Source organism: Trichechus manatus, unplaced genomic scaffold, assembly GCF_000243295.1.
Source record: "Trichechus manatus latirostris isolate Lorelei unplaced genomic scaffold, TriManLat1.0 scaffold00026, whole genome shotgun sequence".
NCBI classification, from domain to species: domain Eukaryota; kingdom Metazoa; phylum Chordata; class Mammalia; order Sirenia; family Trichechidae; genus Trichechus; species Trichechus manatus.
In genome coordinates, this window is record NW_004443962.1 from 22,707,509 (window position 1) to 22,730,015 (window position 22,507).

At 41.8% G+C, this 22,507-nt stretch overlaps 1 protein-coding gene across 2 annotated transcripts in view; it reads right to left on the minus strand.

Annotated features, from left to right (window-relative positions):
- Positions 1 to 22,507, minus strand: part of PHLDB2 (pleckstrin homology like domain family B member 2) — a 173,454-nt gene that overhangs the window by 141,590 nt on the left and 9,357 nt on the right. Inside the window, exon 1 of one of the 2 annotated variants that reach the window (XM_004373693.3) lies at positions 18,534 to 18,618. The exons of the other annotated variant lie outside the window; for it this stretch is intronic. The gene's annotated coding sequence lies outside the window, so the exon portion shown is untranslated. Of the gene's footprint in view, positions 1 to 18,533; positions 18,619 to 22,507 lie in introns of those variants that run through there. 2 annotated transcript variants of the gene reach the window in all.

Sequence of the window (22,507 nt, forward strand, 5' to 3'; positions counted from 1 at the left end):
GAATGGTGATAAAGGGCATCCTTGCCTGGTTCCCGTTCTCAAGGGGAATGCTTTCAGACACTCTCCATTTAGGATGATGTTGGCCGTTGGCTTTGTATAAAGGCCCTTATTGATGTTGAGGAATTTCCCTTCTATTCTTATTTTGCTGAGACTTTTTATCATGAATGGGTGTTGGACTTCGTCAAATGCCTTTTCTGCATGGATTAATAAGATCATGTGGTTCTTATCTTTTGTTTTATTTATGTGATGGATTAAATTGATTGTTTTTCTAATGTTCAACCATCCCTGCATACCTGGTATGAATCCCACTTGGTTATGGTGAATTTTTTTTTTAATATGTTGTTGAATTCTATTCACTAGAATTTTTGAGGATTTTTGCATCTATGTTCATGAGGGATATTAGTCTGTAATTTTCCTTTTTTGTGGTGTCTTTACCTTGTTTTGGTATCACAATTGTGCTGGCTTCATAGAATGAGTTTGGGAGTATTCCATACTTTTCTATGCTCTGAAATACCTTTAGTTGTTGTGGTGTTAACTCTTCTCTGAATGTTTGGTAGAATTCTCCAGTGAAGCAGTCAGGGCCAAGGATTTTGTTGTTGGGAGTTTTTTTTTTTTTTTATGACTTCTCCAGTCTCTTCTTTTGTTATAGGTTTATTTATTTTTCCTACTTCAGTTTGTGTTAGTTTAGGTAGGTAGTGTTTTTCTAGAATTTGTCCATTTCCTCTAGGTTTTCAAATTTGTTGGAGTACAATTTTTCACAGTATTCTGTTATGATTCTTTTAATATCAGTTGGATCTGTTGTGATATTGCCCATCTCATTTCTTATTTGGATGTTTTGCTTCCTTTCGTGTTTTTCTTTTGTCAGTTTGGCCAACGGTTTATCGATTTTGTTGATCTTTTCAAAGTAACAGCTTTTGGTCTTGTTAACGCTTTTAATTTTTTTTTTCTATTCTCTATTTCATTTATTCTGCTCTAATTTTTATTATTTCCTTTCTTCTGGTGCTTGTGGGCTTCTTTTGCTGCTCTCTTTCTACTTGTTCGAGTTGTAGGGTTAATATTTTGCTCTTGGCCCTTTCTTATTTTTGGATGTGTGCATTTATTGCTATAAATTGACTTTTGAACACTGCTTTTGCTGTGTCCCAAAGGTTCTGGTAGGATGTGTTTTCACTCTCATTTGATTCTATGAAATTTATTTACTCCGTCCTTTATTTCTTCTATAACCCAGTAGTTTTTGAGCAAGGTGTTGTTCAATCTCCACGTATCTGATTTTTTTTCCCTTGCTTTTTCTGTTATTGATTTCTACTCTTATGAGTTTATGGTCAGAGCATTAAGCTTTTTTTAAGAACTATCTATATGAGATTAAATTGACAGCAGCAACTTGAAAGATTAGATAGGAACCTTAGAGGGCAGTGAATTTATGTTAATGGGAGAGGAACAACTCATAAAAGGAGGGTGAGAAAGGCTGCACAACTCGAAGAACATAATCAATGTCACATAATGGTACATATAGAAACTGTTGAATTGGTGTGTGTTTTGCTGTGTATATTCTCAACAAGAACATAATTTTTAAAAAATTAAAAAAAAATAAAAAAGACTATGGGAGTTACCTTCTCAACAAGAAGACTTAGTAAAGCTCCTGCACCCATCAAAAAGAGGCAGGTAATAGCAGAGGAAATGGTGTTCCCCAAATTACTGCCACATGTTCAGGGTGGAGTATTTAAAAGCTTGAAACTGTTGAATCCCTCAAATTCCCTGGTCCCCCAAATTCACCATACTCATCCTTGATACCAAACCTCCTCTAGTGGAAACACCTTTCTCCCCCTTTTGCACCTAACTCACTCAGTCTTCAAACCTCAGATCAAGAGTCTATCTTCCATTATTTAAGTTAAAAAAAAAATTATGCACCTGTAAAATATATCTTAGAACCCACTTTGGCCATTAACTTACGAAGTAAGTCTATAAGAAGTCTTCTTATTACAAATAATCACCCTGTTATGGGTTGAATTGTGGGGCTTGGTGACAGAGCTGACAGAGACAGAAAGACTTCCCCCGGAGCTAGTGCCCTGATTTTGGACTTCTAACCTCCTAAACTGCGAGAAAGTAAATTTCTGTTACAGCAGCACTAGAAAACTAAGACAGAATTTAGTACTGAGAGTGGAGTGCTGCTCTAACAGATACCTACAACGTGGAAGCAGTTCTGGAATTGAGTAATGGGTACAGGCTGGATGAGTTTTAAAGTACCTAGTAGTGAAATCCGAGTATTACTAGTGTTGTGGTTTGTTTTGTTTCTAATTCACCTCCCTTTGTACTATTTTGTATTTTCCATATTTTATATAATGCATTTGGGTTGCTTTGACAATCAAGGGGAAAAAAATCACTTAGTATAAATTGCTAAAACACAAACTGCAGCAATACTTCTCTTTTAAGTTGATTAGACTCATTTTTCCTTAGCTCTTGCCCAGTTCTCAAACCAGATATTAACTCTTCCATAAAAGGTTATTTGAAAGAACTTCTTGATCAAATCAACTTAATATTTAAATATTCTAAGACTGCAACAGTTTTGCAACTCTTCCAAATGACTCAGCAAAATGTTAATTTTACAGACTTACCTATTTTTATGGATTGAATTGTGTCTCCCAAAAAATGTGTGTCGATTTGTCTAGGCCATGATTCCCAGTACTGTGTGATTGTGTACCATTTTTGTCATCTAATGTCATTTTCCTATGTGTTGTAAATCCTACCTCTATGATATTAATGAGGCAGGATTAGAGGCAGTTATGTTAATGAAGCAGGACTCAATCTACAAGATTAAGTTGTGTCTTAAGCCAATCTCTTCTGAGACATAGAAGAGAAGTGAGCAGAGAGACAGGGAGACCTCATTATCACCAAGCAAGAAGAGCTGGGAGTACATGTCCTTTGGACCTGGGCTCCCTGCACTGGGAAGCTCCTGGATCAGGGGAAGACTGATGACAAGGACCTTCCTCCAGAGCCTACAGAGAGAAAAAGTCTTCCCCTGGAGCTGATGTCCTGAATTCGGACTTCTAGCCTACTAGACTGTGAGAGATTAAATATCTGTTTGTTAAAGCCATCTACTTGTGGTATTTCTGTTACAGCAGAACTAGATAACTAAAAGACATCTATTCTATATTAGTTTTATACATCTAAAAAACTAGGAAATCAAACAACACCTTCCCTATGGGTGGTGCAAATGGTTTGCACTTGTCTACTAACCAAAGGGCTGGAGGTTTGAACCCACCCAGCACCACTGTGGAAAAAAGGCCGAGCGAGCTGCTTCCATAAAGATTATAGCCTAGAAAGCCCTATGGAGCGGTTCTACTCTGTAATACATAGGTTTGGTTATTTTGATAATATTAATAAATCAAAAAAAGTGATTAAAGTCTTCAGACCTTTGTTGAACATAGACAATAATATTACTTATCCTCATTTAAAAAATGTAGCTACTAGGACATTTCCTGGTTTGACGTGGTTCTGCACTGTGTAGAAAAATAAATAAATAAAACCTCACTAGGTAGTTTTAGGCACTTCATTCATTAAATAGGTATTAAGTGCCTACCGCAATAGCAGGGGCCCTGGTGGCGCAATGGTTAGGAGCTCAGGCTGCTAACCAAAAGGTCAGCAGTTCAAATCCACCAGCCACTCTTTGGAAACCCAATGCGGCAGTTCTAGTCTGTCCTATAGTGTCACTATGAGTCGGAATTGACTTGACAGCAATGAGTTTGTTTTTTTTTGGTTTTGCATGATAGCAGACATTTAGTAGTAGACATTAGTGCTGCTCACTAATTTTCCAGTTCTCTTCCTTTCAGTCATATAGCGCTCTCCCTCACCCCAGTGATCTTCCTCACCCTGTGATGTTCATATGGCTTTGCCCCTTGCTTTGCCAATGAAGTATGAGAGAAAGTGACATATCAGTCCCAAGCTGAAGCTTCAAGAGCCAGAGCACAATTCATCACTTCCCCTCCCCTGCTAAGAAGACTAGCATACACTCTAGTTTGTGGAGGCTTCATTAGCTTACATACCGGAAGTACAATGACATGGAACAGAGCCCTTGCCAACCCAAGACTGTCTTAAGCCACTGAGATTTTGAGATTGTTTATTACTATGAAGTGCTTCATTAAATGCCTACCATAAACCAGGCTTTCAGTTAGGCATTGGGAGGTATACGCAAGTGTCACTATTTCCTGCCTTTACATAGCTTAGATTCCCAAGGAAAAGACAATCTGAACAAACATTTCCATACAGTGTGATACATGCCTTAATAGAGGACTGAATGACAGACTGGTTAAAGACCATAATGCAGGCCATCTAACCCAGTAAGGATGGTATCTGGGGGGTTATGGCAGAAAGAAGTGACAACGAAGCCAAGTACCAGAGAAGAAATGGAAATCTGATGGGTATTATTAAATGGTAGCATAAAGTCACCTTCATATTTAAAAATTTGTGATTCTAAGGATCTAAATAAAATTTATATAAACAGAAAGACCACTTGTCAGACCACTGGTATGTCCAGCAAATATTCTATCTCTGACAGAACTGAAAAAAAATTTTTCATCAGAAAAAGCAACAGGTATTTTCTATATCATTGTCCTTACAATTTTTAGAGATGTAACTCTCCTAGGACGAACTGTATTTAATTGTCATGTACTTCTCCCTCACAGTTATCTAAATCCTTTACCATCTCTACCACCTTGAAATATAATACAGGCCCTGCTGGGTCTAAGCCATACACTTACCTAAAGGGTGTGTTAAACTGGACAGCAATCTTCTAAGCATTTAAGTTATTTTAGGTGAGGATACAAAAAGAAATCTGTAAATGAGATGTTAGAATAGATGAGAAAAGAATTACCACCAGTTAGTAGGGAAGGCTTCGGTTTTAAGATAATGCACAGAAAGCGGGAACTAGAACTAAGTTAGAAAAGGAGTTCTCACGATGTGCAGAGATAGCAACCCCGAAAACAAGTCAGAGAAGATGGTATTACACAGAAGTCAAAAGCTAAGCAGTGAACCTAAATTCTGCATTTTAAACATTTACTCTAACAGTATTGAACTGAAGGGTTGAATATCTTAAGTCAAAATAAACATTTAAAAGTTTGACTTAAAAGTATAAAATACTGCTGTCATTTTAGATGATAAAATCTATATAACATTATTAATATAGTTGAACTTGATTATAGTTGCAAGTACCACTTAATCACCCACATGAAACATTACCAAGCTCTATTCCCTCTTTATTTGGGCTAATAAAACTATAACCAGTTGCCATCCGGTCTATTCCAACTCATGGCAACCCCATGTATGTCAGAGTAGACCTCTGCTCCATAGGGTTTTCAGTGGCTGGTTTTTTGGAAGTAGACTGCCAGTAATGCAGTTTGAGCAAGGATTAGGGACCAGGAGAGTAGAGGCAGGAGGCTGGAGAAAACAGTGGAAGGGTTTGGGTTTAACTGCCCAGGCAACAAGGAGGGAGTGTGCGATAGGAGCATGGCAGACAGAGTGCGTCGAGACTAGGGCTGAATTTAGGAGAAGAACGAAGAGGAAGAGCCAGTGTGGTGGCGGCTGAAAAGAAGCACTGCAAATGGCGTTTCCAAGGTGCCAAACAGGAAGGCGGGAGGTGGGACAGAAAGAGCTGTGTGAACACGTGTAAGAAAAGAGGCAAAGAAGACTCCAAGGTTTACAGCCTGTCTTCTTGGTCTACACTGGCGTGTTTACTTTGGGTTTCCTGAATCGACTTGACAGCAACAGGTTTGGTTTTGGTACATCTTATCTACACTAAAAAGAGGTCTCAGTGAAATTATAAGATCACTGCACTACGTTACTGTGGAAGCAAAACAGCCCTGGGGGCTTTAAGGGACACATCTATGGGCAGGCATACCCACAGAATGGGCCGGGAGAAAGGAAGAAGGCATCTTGTGCCCATCTGAAAGAGAAGACAACACTGCCAAGTCTAAACAGGAAAGAAGTTCACGTGTGTTCTAACGTTTGGGTTTACCTTCCCATTCATAAATTTAAACCCTGTAGTGCTCTTGTTATTTTACCACCAGAAATGTACAGCACCTCCTTGTCAATCAGAAAATGCCAGAAGCCAAAGAGCTCTAAAAGATGACACAGAAAATCACAGTCCTTTTTCCCTGGAGAAGAAAATGACTTGGAAAAACCAATCTCAGGGACCATTTTTAAAAAGTTTCTTGGTAGATTCTTTTCTCTTTGGCACAGTTTTGGCATTTGTATTCAAATGTAATTCTTCAGCTCCTTTTATACCAAACAGCCACACAGTTCATTCAAACTATAAAACAGCAGCAGCGAATTTACATAGACGTGACTGCCAGAGCTGTGGTGATCTTGGGCTTAAGGTAATAAAAAACACACCCAGGGAGCAAAGTTAAGAAATAAAACAAGTGCTTTCTTTGTTTTGTTGTGTCAGATGGGAGGGAATTGAAGTCTGGCCTATCTAAATGCAACAATCCAGGTAATCTGTACCAACTGAGTCTGGAGGACTCCTAAATCATACAACATATTACTTGCCCATCGTTTTACTTTGCCATGTGTAGATGCTGCTTAGGACTGCTCAGTTTAACAGGAATTAATCAGTGGGGAGTCCCTGGGTAGTGAAAATGGTTAACACACTTGGCTGCTGTTATGGATTGAATTATGTCCTCCAAAAATATGCAATGTAAATCCTAATGTATATGCGATGTATATGCCTGTGGTTATAATCCCATTTGGGAATAGGCTGTCTTTATCATGTTAATGAGGCAGGGTTAGTGTAGGGTGTCAATCTCTTTTGACTCTTTTGAGTCAACATCTTTTGAGATATAAAAGAGATTAAACAATCAGACACAGAAGAGATGGGGTAAGACAGATGCCAAGACACATGGAGATCGCCAAGGAATCAGGAAGTGGAAGCTGAAGAGACAAGGACCTTCCTCCAGAGCCGACAGAGAAAGAAAGCCTTCCCCTACAGCCAGCGCTCTGAATTTGGACTTCTACCCTCCTAAACTGTGAGAAAATAAATTTGTTTGTTAAAGCCATCCACTTGTATTTCTGTTATAGCAGCTCTAGATAACTAAGACAGCTGCTAACTGAAAAGTTGGAGGTTTGAGTCCACCAAGAGGTGCTTCAGAAGAAAGGCATGGTGATCTACTAAAGAAAAATCAGTCACTGAAAACCCTGTGGATCACAGCTTTACTCCGAAACACGTGGGGTCGCAGTGAGTTGGAACTGACTTGACAGCAACTGGATTTTTGTTGTTGTTGTTTTTTTAATCAAAAGGGGACTGCAAAAGCAAATGACAGAAAAGTGGAAATTCACTTCATATTATTGAAAAATGGGGGAGAGATGTGGATTACAGAAGCAAATTCAGGAAAAATCATCTCAAAAGACAGCAGGAGGATGGACTCAACATTTCCACTTTATAACAAATTCTGAGTCTATTCCTGTGCCTGCAAAGGCCCTGAGAGCAGAGATGCAGACAACGGTGGAGGCCTCGTGTTCAAAGCTCTCCCAGAGCATTGGTGGTCCACAGCTGGTTTTTCATCAGTGATGTTTACAGCATGGCAATGTGAAGAGGAAAGGATGTAAGAATGGCACGTAATTGAATTCAGACTGCTCAAGCAGTCCCTCAGAAGCAGTGCCATTCTTTCCATGAATTCTGTAGTGACCAATGGCAGTAGGTGGAGGCTGAAGGGAAGCTTTTAGAGAATTGAAAAGGAAAATCTACCTCAACCTCAAAATCCAAGCTTTACACTTGAGAACAATGGACACAAAAACTTCCCTCCTTTTGTACTAAATCACAACATCAACAGATGAAGAAGTGGCTAATTAGAAGCTTCAGGAACAACCACTTCCTTCTTTAGCAATGTTCTCATTTCAGAAATCCAAAAGCAGTCTATTTTCCCCATCCTCAGTTCACCAAATACCATCCTTAGTTATACCCTCAGTCCCCTCAAATCCCCCTCTGTAAACATACCCTCCTACTACACAAACATTTCCTTCCCTCCCTAAATCCTCCTCATCCTCCTCCATCTCTGCAAAAAAACTCTCACCTCGCCACATATCCCCACGCCCATCTACAAACAACCTCCTCCCTGGAAATATCCCAGATCCTCTTTCCTTCAACTGTCAGCTTCCACACAGAGCTTCTGCAAACATCCCAACACCTGGATGCTCCCATTGTCTCAAAGCCTATCTGCACGAAACTTCCTCTTCTCCCACTCACTCATCCTGGCTTTCTACACTCTGCTCCTTTAAATGCTTCGTCCACACTCAAGATTTTATATCCCAGTGCAGAGTGGGGGGGAAAAAACCACTCCGTTTGTTAGTGGACATAGTACCCTTATTGTTCTTTTTGCAAATAAACACAACAGCAAATGCGTTCCAACTCCTTTCCTTTGCCCCATGTTCTCTGTCATTCAAAGATCTGTTTGAACAAAATAATTATTATAGACTCAATGCACCCTCTAAGGAGGGTGTTTTCATCTCTCAAAAAGTCCAAAAGAAGCAGTTCCATAGGAAGGAAGGTACTTTAATAGCTGAATAAGGAGGTCTGATTTACTCCTGAAGATTGAGCCTATTACAACTGGCGGCTGCGAACCCTAATGTGTGTAGACATATATGCACAATCAGACACACAGAGACAGACACACACTGTCCACATGCCCACATGTGCCTAAAATCCATGAAGGCTTTTGGTGACAGTCAGAGTAGGCTCTTGAGGACCCAGACGACACCGCAGCCAGCTCAGAGTTCGCCTCATGTCGGGGCGAACACAGCAGGGCCAGGGAGAAAGGGGAGGGTCACTGGCACCGTGGTGTCGATGTGATGTCTCAGGACACTGACCACACGTCTTTCTTGGTTTCCTTTTGTTTTCTCTTTTGACTTTTTTTGTTACTTTGTTATATTCTGAAGACATCTAAAAGACGGGGTAAAAGAGACCATTAAGGAAAGAACAAAAGACTCAGATGATGCTACAGGGAGGAGAAAAGAGAGGAGATGCAGCGAGTGACAGAGAATAATGAGAACACCTAATGCAGATGGAAGAAGAGGGGACAAAAAGTTGAAAGAAGTTTCAGCTTCTTCCCATCACAGCATCACAATAAAGAAGTCTAACTAATCCCAGGCTACCGCTCCCTTCTGATATCTCTACTTGTACCGAAGTCCAAGCTCTATCAAAGAAAGGAACTCCCGATGGTATCTGAAGGATCCTACAAATAATCATAATTAACAGCAATAACCATACAGCAAATGAGGATCTTTATCTCCTGTGACCAGAGGCTCCTTTTAACTAACTCTAGATTGTTTTGTATAAGGAATTCTTAAGACTCTTAGAGGACTCTTAGTGAGAAGAGTAAAACGTCAATTACAGAGTTTTGTTTTTTTCAATTTTGTGCTAGTCTCTTAAACAGGACTTGTCTATAGGATCTTTAATATATTCTCTAGGCTATCCAAGGAATTTGGCTGCACGTTTCCTGTGATAACTCTCCTCAGCCAGTGAGGAAGGAAAGGGAGGGAGGACAGAAAGCAGAAGCAACCTCCAAAAACTTCTGAGTGATTAAAGCTTCCTCTCCACTTGCAAAAATCCTGCCTTTTCCCTAAATAATCAAGACAAGACTTTCATCAAGTGGATTCATGTTTGTGTTTATACTATTAAGGCAGCTTCAGCAATATTACAGTTACATAGGTATTTACATATCTATTATAAATTGAGTTCAACATAGTGATTTAGTAGTAAAGTTCTCAAAAATACTCTTTAAAAAAAAAAATTTAAGAATAAAAGTATGCTGTAGCCAACTACAGAAAACAAAGGGACAGAGGAACAGGTTAAACAACACTGCTGAGATGCAATCACCTAAATCTAGAATATGCGAAAGTCACAGAAAAAATGATCAGTTTCTTCAACCATCAAACGGTAAGGAAAAAGAAAAAAGAGGGAGGATAGAGAACTGCTCTCATTTAAGAGATCCAGGAGACATACCAACTAAATGCAATGTCTGGACCTTGTTTACGTCCTGTTTTGAAGAATCCAACTACTAAAAACAAAATTTATGAGACAACTGGTGACTATGAACAATGACTGATAAATAGATGACAGTGTGATTACTGCTGATTTTTTAGGTGTGATAATGATATTATAGCTATTTTTTAAGTCCTAATCTCTTAGAGATATATTTTAAATTATTTATGGATGAAGTGTTAAACTGTTAGAATTTGCTTTACAGCAGTCCATGTTTTAGGGGGAGGTGAAGACTACAGATAAAACAAGATTAGCATATGTCGATAGCTGCTGAAGCTGGGTGATGGGTATATTAGACTTTAGTGTATTATACTCTCAACTCTTGTGTATGTTTAAAACTTTCCGTAATAAAATAATAAAAATGAAAAGATTATTTCTGCAATATGAATAAAATTAAACCCATACACTGACTTAAAAATTATAGTAGTTTACAAAGAAAGATGGAGTCCTATCTGTGACTTCTATCTGATTTTTTAAAATATGAAATACTAACCCTCTATCATACTGAATCAAGCTCCTAAAAGCTGGTATTTTTTAAGTACCTGGGAGAAATCTGAAATCAAATTAATTGTCAAAATTAAAAGTCATCAGGCCAATATGTTTAGGATACTTGCAAGATAATGAATGCTAGGTGAGGTATCTAAATTTCACCACTATGTGTACCCAAATCAAAGCCATTTATTCAGGAAGTTGAAATGTAGAAGTATTCACAAAAACTGTCAAACCCTCCAAATCCTGAAGTATTTCAGCATCAAAAATGTAAAGCACACAGATTATTCCTTTACATGTTTATACTAAAAAAGAGGCAGACATACTTTGTAGATTTTTAAATTATGTTTCTGCTTCTCTGAGAGTGGAAAAAGTTCTTTAAATGGGAAATCATAGACCCATATTTTCAGGGTTATTTATAGAATCTTAAAAGTTTTAGTTCAAATAACAATTTCCAACTTTCCCCCAAACCCCCATATTTTCAGATGTTTCTGATTCCTGACCATTGGTCTATTTCACCCCTGGATGAAACTAAGAGATTCTCACCAAGTCCCTGAACACCTGGCCGTGCCCTTCTCCATTACGTAACCACGACCCTGACGATGGAGTCAGAGAAGCGGAGTCGTGAACACCTGACTTTCCTTCAGATTCCCTTCCGGAGGCAGGGGTGTATTGCAGGAAAAAGCACCCTTCTTCCAGTTCTTTGAGCTCAAAGCTAAATTCAAACAAGTGAAATGTTGCCTTAGGGATCACATTGGGATAATGATGCTCTTGAACCTGAATCAGAGTCCCTGGGTAGCGTAAATGGTTAAGCACTCAGCTATAAACCGAAGGTTGGCGGTTTGAATCCTCTAAGGCGCTTCAGAAGAAAAGGTCTGCTTCTGAAAGATCACAGCCATTGAATACCCTGCGGAGCACAGATCTACTCTAACACACGTGGGGTCGCCATGAGTCAGAATAAACTGGACAGCAACTTTTTTTTGAACCTGAAACCACAGCTACAGGCTTGAATTAAAAGCTGTGGACAGTCCTTGGGAGCAAATTTATCTGATCTCTGTGCCATCCTCTCCACCATTCCACACTAATGATCAAAATGCACTACCTTGAGAGTAATATTCGATTCCAAAGTAATATTCCTCAGACTCAGACACTTGATAGGTTCCCATTCCCTCACCCAGTATTCATGAACTGGGAATAGTCAGAGCACGGGCAGGCACACAACTTAGCCACATCTTCCACGGTCGTAACATTTTTCCCTTAGCTAAAAAATTAGGTAGATGGGTTTTTAAAATAGCACAAAGTAAAAAAAAAAAAAAAAAAAAAAAGCCAATATTGAAACCATTTCTTCATTACTAAAGGGTTGATTATGCAGAGTGGGAGTTATAAAATATTTAATTAATTTTTCCCTTTCCTGCTACCCACCTTTTGACCATTTCTTGCTTGGGAAGAGAAGGGAAAGAATTTGAACCAGCAGAGGTCAATAAACAACCGACTAAATTTAATTTAATCAATTTTTTTTTTTAAATAACTCTGGCCAAGAGGGATAATAAAGGAAATGGTCACATTAGGATGTTATTTTTACTGTAGGGGCCAACCTGGTACAAAGAAGGCTGGACAGGCTGCCAGGAACATGAGTCAGGAGACCAGTCGTAGGGCTGGGTCTGCCAACTAACAGAAGTAAGATCTGGAGCAAGTCACTTCACCTGTCTTCACCTTGTTTTAGCAGAGATTTCCTCATATCTCCAATAGTGACGGGTTAATGAGATATTGTTTCTCCTCCAACATTCTAGACTCCCATAGATACTGGTTAAATAACACAGAAGTACCAGTTATATAATGCAGGAAATGGAAGTGACCACAGAACAGAAATATGTTTTGGTGATAAGGCAGCAGCTACCTAACTGGGAAAAGATTTCACCAGCACTGCTGCCCATCATAATCCAAGGGCATGGTGAATTGTTTCAGGATGATACTGTGAGAAAAAAGCCTAGTTATGTTAATGCAATACAGTATGGATATTTGATTCAGCATGATGTATAAGAAATATTTTGTTCTGCATTCCATGACGTGTAATTCCCTTAGTAAATCTTAAGCTGTTTTTGAAAACCTACTTCTGCAATGACATAAGCAGTGTGGCAGGCGGACATCATGTCCCAGCCTCCTATGAATACCACTTAGCTATGACACATTGTTCAGGCTGGGTCTGAACTGGTCAAAAGAATGCAGGAGTTGGCTTTCCTTTGCTTTTACCTGCCTTTTTTTTTTTTTTTTTTTTAGCAGAAGTACACTGATCAAGAGACAAATCTTGGAAAATTCTTCTATGCTTTAGCTGTTTTGCTAGTCCATATGCTAATACCACAAGCCCACTGTCATCTGGAGAAGTCACACTCACTATGCCAACAAAACATCCTAAGAAGATGGCCAATACCGGTGTCCACTGAACTCTAGACTTAACAGCAAGTCTTAGAAATGTCTGACCCTACTCAAGGCAACAATATTAATAGTAGCATGCACAAAGTTTTTCTTCCCCTTAATCTGTAAAGAGAAAGAGTTCATCTAAAGTCAGCCTATACAACTTAAATAAAACATTCTTGTAAAAACTTCTCAAAAATCTCTCAATAACTTAGCCTGATATTTTCTATTTATCTACTTTTTGTTTGTATTTTTGTGTATGTAAACAGCAAGCTTCAACAACCTCTAGATTCCCTGCACCTCAATACACTGACTTTCCTACGTGCGCTTCTCTTACTGACCACTAGCTGCTACGTATAACAATCTTGACTTCAAAGTAGATACAGCACAAATCTTCTTTTCAGCAATGTCTAAGAAACATCCCTAAATATCATGAAAACAACTTGTGTGCAAATTAACCTCTGGAAGGTACAGCTTCCTAGGTCACAGATGACAAGTTCTGACTTCCTAGGTGTTCACTTTGAAGGGGTTTGAAAACCTAAGCCACCCTTTTAGGTTTTAATCACTTTCAAAAGACAACAGTCATGTTAATAAAATCTCAGTAAGTATTTCTAAAAAAGTATTAAAAAATAAATAAAAACCAACTCATGTCTTTTTTCCCAACATATCTAAAAAAAAAAAGGAACAAGAATGGCTAGATAAAAGATGATAGTGGAAAGACTAACCTCTTTACTGCGGCATCTACGGGGAGCAGACCCCTTAAGAGTCATCACTTTTGAGCGATTTCTAAACATACTACTATGTACTTGACTTTGAGGCACATCATTGGCTAGCTGTCAGAATGATAAGAACCTACCTTAGCAATGTTCAGAGCTCTGCCCTCTCCCAGGAAAGTGATATTAAAAACTCTCCCATATTGCTAGAACCTCCCAGATTTCAGGATTAAGTAACTTCTCTGGCAGGGCCACTTGGCACACAGAACTACACTCCATAATTGTAGTTTCGTAATGTGAGTGTACACATATTTGTAATTAATTAGGCCATATGCGCACAACTTTTCTGATAATCAAAAACTCACTGCAGTAACTCCTTTCCATATAAAAAGAGCCCTTTACAAATACCATCCTTTTTAAACTCTCCCAGGAAATTAACATTAACTTTATATTACTACCATTTTCTTCCCCATTAGGTAAACAGATGGAATGGTAGAGATTGTGGGGTATAAGAGAAAGTGCAATGGAACACAAGTGAGGAGATTTGGCTTACAGTTCAGGTTCTACCACTATCTAGCCAGAGTCACTATGAATCTGGGGAAGAGAGGGGAGGACGAGAAGGGAGGAAGGAGGGAGGAGAGAAGAAAAGAGCCTAGCCTGGAAGTATGAAAGGTTTAAAGGCAAATGATTCAGGTAAGAGAATTTCTAAGGTTCCTTTTACCTGAAATCAAAGGATGCATCGCATTGGGCAAATCTGCTGCAAAAGACCTCGCTGCAAAGACATCACTTTAAAGACTAAGGTGCACCTAACCCAAGCCTTGGTGTTTTCAACCGCCTCATATGCATGTGAAAGCTGGACAATGAATAAGGAAGTCTGAAGAAGAACTGATGCCTTTAAATCATGGTGTTGGAAAAGAATATTGAATATATCATGGACTGCCAGAAGAACGAACGAATCTATCTTGGAAGAAGTACAGCGAGAATGCTCCTTAGAAGCAAGGACAGCAAGACTTCGTCTCACATACTTTGGACACGTTATCAGGAGGGATCAGTCCCTAGAGAAGGACAACATGCTTGGTAGAGAGTCAGTGAAAAAGAGGAAGACCCTCAATGAGATAGACTGACACAGTGGCTGTAACAATTGGCTCAAGCATAACAACGATCATGAGGGTGACGCAGGATGGGGCAGCGTTTCATTCTGTTGTACGTAGGGTCTCTATGAGTTGGAAGCGACTCGACAGCATGTAACAACAACACCTAAAGAACAGTCAAGCTTGAATTATCTTTAGACTCCTAATTCAAAGTTCTATGCAGTTAAATTTATCTTATTCACACATCAGTTTATGAATTTTTCCCACAATTGCTCCAGTGCATGCTCATTTCCCTATATGCTGGAGTCATTTTCTCCTTCATACTCAGAAGGCCTCTCTCACTCTCCCTTCTGGCCAAGGCAACCCTATCCATTCATGCACTTTACTCTTAACCCATAAGGCAGGGAGGGCCAGAAAATCTCAAATGTTCTGCTTTGTACCTGGACTAAAAAGCAGCATCTGCTATGTCTATGGAGCCATCTGTTGCCTGCTTTGCCATGGGAAAGGACGGTGCAGGCATCAGAAGTGGAGTGTCACAGGTCACACGATGGAAGTATCCCCTTCTTGGGGCTGCCACAAGTCACCATTGCTCATGCCGCCCCTCCCCCATCAAAGAGTTTATTCATTTCCTCACAGGGTACCTCTGAACTCTCTCCACAAAGGGTGGGGCTCAATTTTAAAGAAAAAAAAAATCCATTTGCTGAATACTGATTTCTAAATTCACTAATTCTGGGCTGTATCTACAACTGCATCTGCCATTAAACTCAGGTGAGACCTTAGGAGTCACTAATCTCCGGGTGTTTCAGTCTGTAACACCTATAAAATGAAAAAGATTGGATTTAGTGATATCTGAGGCTATCTTTAGCTCTGACATTCCAAAATTCTGATAACTCAAAGTAGTCAATGAACACAGCAAGTTCCTTTACCTCTATGGTACATTAAGACTTAATGCCAATGGCAAAAGAAATCTGCTAAAGACAAAAAGTCTTCTATGACATGCTCTCTTGTGCTGAGCAAGAACACAGCTAAACAAGTTTCTTGAGGATCTAAATTAGATTAGGATCCCTAACCTTGTTAACATATGCCCTCGAGGTAATACTCTAGCGCTGGGTTTAGGGCTGGATAATTCTGTTTGTGGGTTCTGTGCATTGTAAGATATTTACAGCATCCCTGTCCCATTAGATGCCAGTAGCATGCCTTTGCCTTGAGTTGTGACACTGGAAAATGTCACAGACGTTGCCAATATCCCCTGGGGGGCAAAAGCACCCCCTCCCCTGGGGTTGAGAACCACTGCTCTGGTGTATATAAGAGCTTTATGATAAAGCAGATCACTTAGAACTTGTTTTAGTTTGAAAGTGGATGACATATACCCAGTTAATAACTAAAGCACACCAAGACCTTAACATCTGCACAGCTTTATAAAATAAAGCACATGTATTCCACTTGGAAAATGTACAAAACCACTGTCTTTCAAAAAGTCCATAGCACCACCTCCCTGCTAGGGGTTGGAAATTAGCATACAAAGTCATAAACTCAACTGCTCTTTAAATTTATTTAAAAGGAATCACGTTTTTCACAGTAACTTCTCCAGTGCACTCCAGAATCAATTCTTACTTTAAAAAAACAAACAAACCCGTTGCCGTTGAGTCCGACTCATATGACTTGTAGTGGCCCTACAGGACAGAGCAGAACTGCCCCATAGGGTTTCCAAGGAGCACCTGGTGGATTTGAGCCACCAACTTTTTGGTTAGCAGCCGTAGCTCTTAACTACTGTACCACCAGGGTTTCCAATCCTTATTTACAGACCTCAAAATAGGGCTTTAAAAAAAATACCAAGAACCAGCAGCTTGTTTAATCAGTTTGGCTTGTTCTTCCCTCTCCTGTGCAAAAACTAGTAAATAAAATGTTTCTAGAAAGGTTGTTTAAGTAAACAGGCTTCAGCCAGGGTCTGTAAGATGGGCAGGGCATTAGCAAGCTCTTAACCTAATTTCCCAAACATCTTTTCCTCCCCCACCTCCAAACAAGAATTTAGCAGACACCCCTACAGTCAGTCCTCGGCCCCAAAAGAACAGCTGCCAGCTGCAGGAAACAGACTGAGTCCTGCAAATACACTAAATTATGACTACTCTTAACAAACATCTCACTTTTCCTTTTGTGAGAGAGGCTGGGATTTGCAAACCTCTAGGTCTCAGGAAGTGAAGGCTACACCAGTCAACTAAGAACAAAAACTCAACTCCCCTTCCTTTTAAAGGAAACGCCAGTTACAAACGTTTCGGAAACTTTACAGTTTAAATGTTCCACATTAAATGTATGAGGTTAAAAAAAAAAAAAAATCTTTTAAATACCTAAGTCGAGGGCCTGAAAAGGGAACCATTAATGGATACAACTGTTACTTCTACTTTTCAAAGAACTTTAGTTCTATTAAAAGAAATGTTTACACAATTGAGGGCAATAGCACTTAGAATATAGCCATTCTGTTAAAATAGTGGGCAACTCTAAAGGTTTATTTGTCTCAAATCCAATGACCCTGTTGCTGTCCTACCAGGAACCAAGAATTCAAGTGCTCTCAGGGCAAAAGTTTAACCCTCTGAAACTGTGAGCCTCATAGACTTCTCCCAGCTGAATTCAGATGATGTTAGAATCTCCGCAACATCATACCTCAAATGCTCAAATTAAGCCAAACTAGGAAGCTTAAAGTTACACGTCCAGGACTTGAAAGTATATATTTATAACTTACACAATAACATAATTAAGGGAAATGTGGCTGGCAAGTATTTATACTAAAACGACTCCTCGTTTTTTTTCTCCTAGTTCCACTCCCAGCTGCGCCTGGTTCTGCCTATCTGTGCATTCTAGAACTCAAGAGCTACTTCAGTGCTGCAGAGGGAAGACTTCTAGGGATGTGGGCAGGGCCAGCCAAGAGGATTTCCAGCCCAGGGCACGTCTACTAACCTAAACGGCTGCCGGAGCTCTTCCTCTTTTACATGGGAAAGGTAGACGAGCAGACGCTGGAAGCAGGTTCGACTTCCTAAATACTTTCAAACAGGAAACCCTAACCCTGGGAGGGACAGCCTGTCAGCCTTTTAATTTTCTGGCGGTGGCGGGAGTTAGCCAGGTCTTCAGCACTCTAATAAGTGATGACTGTTGGGGCTGTTATTAAACGCACCAGCGAACATTTCAGCTGCGCCTCCACAACGCGGGGCGCAGGCTGAACAGGGGTTTCAAAACGCTCTCCAAGGCTTCCAGCCGCTATCTCTAACGGTGGGGCGACCGCCACACCATAAACTTTTAGGAGATCCAAGGCCCAAATCGGAATCCGGGACTCCTGACTATTCAAAGTCGGGAGCCCCCTCTTGAAAAATCGTGGAACCAGAACTTATCTCTTATTGGATCTAGTCAGAAATTTGGGGGGGGGGGCAGGTCGTTTCTAAATCCTGCGCCCCATCATCCAGCTGCAGACCTTCTCTTTCCTCCGCTCACCCTGAAACAGCAGCTAGATTCTGAAGATTCGGGTCCTTCCTTCCTGGGCATGCCTGAGAACTCGGCACAAGTTGCCCCCCGGTACTCCCAAGCCCCGCCTGTTCCCTACAATCGCGCCCTGAGTGTCTCCCTATCCCGACACTCTCTCCCCAGACCTCCCTCAATCAGAAGTCCACCCAAACCCAGCCCCACAGAATCATGTAGAACGGGGTTCGGGCCCCCCCAAAGCTGCGCAGCCCGGGCTCTTCTGACCCCACCCCGGGCTTTTGTCCCTACCGCCAGCAAGAGAAGGGGAGAAACTCTGCGCCCCGGGCGCCCACTCACCATCTCATCTTTCCTCCGAGCCGCCGCTCTCCGCGGGCCCAGCCGCCCTCGCGCCCTGCCCTGGCCCCCGCCCTCCCTTCCTCCCACCCGCTCCGGGCCCGGGCCCAGCCGCCGCTCAGCTGCCGCCGCGCGCCCGCCGGCCGCTCCGGACTGGTCGTGCGCAGTAAGCGCGTCCCTCCTTAGCACAGGCCCCCACTGCCTCCTCTCCGCCCCCAACCCTCGGCCGCGCAACCCGCGGCGACGAACTCCGCGGCGGGGGAGGCAGCGCCTCCCTGCAGCCGCCCGAACGCGCGGAGCCGGCGCAGACCCCTCCTCCAGGCCGACCGCTGGCCCCTCCTCACCAGGCGAGTCGACACAGCCAGGTTCCCGCGGCGAGAACGGGAAGGAGCGCTTTGTGCGCCCCGCGGCCCTGTGCGGTCCCCCTCAGACCGCAGTGGTGGGCTCCGCGCGGCTCCATCCAGCGTTCCCGACCCCCTTCGTAACCACCGCGGCGGAGACAGGGGTTTTTTCTGGCAGTGAAGTTGGTGACCCACGTCTCTCCCGGGCAGTTTGCAGTTGAGGTTTTTACCGCCGCGGGAGGCGCCTGGTTGTTTTCCCCATCTCCCGGCGCCAGCTTTTCTAAGCCGTGGTTACAGCAGTGCAGTAGACTTTTGTGTCAGGCTTTTTTTTATGAATGGGAAGAAGGGCGGGAGGGTACGCGTCCTCGGGTGATGATTTCCTCACCCGCACAATGAAGTTTCTACTGGAAAACTCTGGGTGGCCGCACCTCCTCCTGACTGGACGCCCAAGGGCAGGTTTACCTGATGCGTCAGAAAAGCAGCTTTGCAAATCGTTGGAAAGGAGCGGCCTCAGCTAAGGGCTGGGAACAAGAGAGTTTAAAACTTATATTGACTTCCGTTTAGACATTTCTATTGAAAGTTTCTATATTTTCCAACCTATTTTTCTGAGTTGCTGTAACAAATTAAAACAAATGCTGATGTGAACGTCCTCCAAAGGATGCTTGCGCGAAAGGCCACCAAATTGACCAAGGGCGGCTCGCAGTCCATCTCGGCCAGCAGGAATATGACCCTCTTTGCCAAGCTCTGAGCTGGGCTCTAGAGTTACAAAGACGAAGGACATTGGTCCTCGAGGAACTCACAACGGCAAGAGCCCAATAGTGCAAACTGTTTAAATTCTGATCAGTGTTATTTTAGCTCCCAGAGGCAGTTTCTTCTTCTTAGGATAGTAATAGAGATACTTTTGTTGCAGGGCAGTTAGTAAACTTCTGGATAATATATGAATGGCGCTATGAGTGGCACTCAGTAATCATTATAATTACTAATTTAACACAGTTTTCGTTTGTGGAACTAAAAGTCTGACTTCTGATTTCAGGGAGAGCCTCACCAATGGAATTCTTGGTGTTTTATGGGATTCCCGCCCCCCCAGCTCTGTGTCTTTGGCCCATAGAAACATGCCCTAGAGCAGTCCAGACGGATCAAACGAACAGCTGAATGTTCTCTCCAACATGGTCAATTTCCCTCTCTTTGCTGGATCATTCTCATTAGCATACAATCATGTTATTGCTCCCATCTTAAAAAGAACAAAATATCTTTCTCTTGACTTCACTTTCCCCCTCCAACCACTTTCCCTTTTTTCTGCTTTCCCTACATCAAAACTTTAAAGTTGCTAAGAAAAGCCATTACCAAGTTCTCTCTTCCTATTTACACTTTAAAAAAATATGTATCAGTTGCCATTGAGTCGATTTAGACTCATGAAGAAGCCATGTGTGTCAGAGTAGACCTGTGCTCCATAAGGCTTTCAATGGGTGATTTTTTTCAGAAGTAAATCGCCAGGTCTTTCTTCCAAGGCCTCTGGGTGGACTGAACCTCCAACTTTTCAGTCGGCAGACAAGCGTGTTAACCATCTGCACTACACACTTAATTCCACTCTAATCAGACTTTTGCTTCTACCATGCCCATGGTACTGTTCTTGTGGAGATCAAACTGCTAAATTGAAAGGTGGTTTCTCAGTCCTTGTCTTAGTCATCTAGTGCTGCTATAACAGAAATACCACAAGTGGATAGCTTCAACAAAGAGAAATTTATTCTTTCACGGTCTAGTAGGCTAGAAGTCCAAATTCAGGGCATCAGCTTCAAGGGAAGGCTTTCTCTCTGTGCAGGCTCTGGAGGAAGGTCCTTGTCATCAATCTTCCCCTGAACTAGGAGTTTCTCTGCACAGGAACCCCAGGTCCAAAGAGCGCACTCTGCCCCAGGTGCTGCTTTCTTGGCGGTATGAGGTCCCTAACTCCCTGCTTGCTTCCCTTTCCTTTTATCCCTTGTAAGATAAAAGGTGGTGCAGGCCACACCCTAGGGAAACTCCCTTTACATTGGATCAGGGATGTGACCTTAGTAAGGATATTAACAATCCCACCCTAATCCTCTTTAACATAAAATTACAATCACAAAATAGAGGACAACCACACAACACTGGGAATCATGGCCTAACCAACTTGACATGTATTTTGGGGGAACACAATTCAATCCATGACAGTCCTCATCTTACTTGTACCGGTACCAATTAACAGTCGAACACCTCCTCCTCCCTCCTGGAAACACTTACTTGACTTCCATGACACCACGACACCACATTTCCATGGTTTTCTTCCAACCCCACTGGTTGCTTCCTTCTCAGTCTCCTTTTCTCATTCCCTCTCTTCTCCCAGCTTCTTAGTATTGGAGTGCCCAGAGTTCACGCTTTGAACCTCTTGTCTTCTCTATTGACACTTCCTTGGTGATCTCATCCTGTCTCATGGCACTAAATAACACCTATGTGTTGATGACTCCCAAATTTTACCTCCAGCCTCACCTCTCCTTGGAACACTAGGCTTCTGTATGCAACTGGCCACTTGGATATCTACTAGGCATCTCACGTTTAACATTTCTAACACGGAACCCCGGAAATTCCTCTCCCTATCTCCCAACTACCTGGTTCCAGCTAAAGTCTTCCTCATCTCAGGCCCCAAACCTTGACTTTTCTATTTCTCTCACCTTTCAAATCCGATCCATCATGAAATAATTTGGCTTTTCAAAATAAATCCAAAATTCAACTACTCTTCATGACCTCCCCTGTTATTACCACCCAGTTCCAACCTACTCTAATGTCTTGCCTTTTTTCTGCTTTTGCCCCATGCAGGTTATTCTTAACAGAGCAGCCCACGTGATCCTTCTCAAACATTTAAAAAAACAAACCAAAAAAAAAGTTGCCATCGAGTCAACTCCAACTTTTGGCAACCCCAGGTGTGTCAGAGCAGAACTGTGCTCCATTGGGTTTTTAATGACTAATTTTCCAGAAGTAGATGCGGGATCTTTCTTCCAAGGCACCTCAGGGTGGACTGGAGCTTCCAACCTTATGGTTAGCAGCTGAGTACATTAATCATTTGCAACACTTAGGGACTTCTTTCAAACATGACCCATTGCCATCCAGTCGATTCTGACTATAGCGACCCTGTAGGACAGGGTAGAATTGCCCCATAGGGTTTCCAAGGCTGTAATCTTTACAGAAGCAGACTGCCACATCTTTCTCCCACAGAGTGGCTGGTGGATTTGAACTACTGACCTTTTGGTTAACAGCTGAGCACTTAACCACTGCACCACAAGGGCTCCTTTTTCAAACATCAAGGCAGCTCATATCACTCCTCTGCTCAAAACCCTGCCATGGCCCCATCTCAATCACAGCAAAAGTCAAAGCCCTTATAATGGCCTTGAAGGACCTTGCATGGCCACACCAACCTCAGTATTCCTAGACTATGCCAGGTATGCTTACATCTCAGGGCCTTTGTACTAACTGTCCTCTACCTGGAATTCCTCCCCCACAGGTGTCAGCATGGCCTGCTCCATCACTTCCTTCAAGACACTGCTCAGATCTCATCATCTCCCTTAGGCCTAACTTGACCACTCTATTTAAAATTACAAATGCTCTCTCCATCCCAGTTACCTT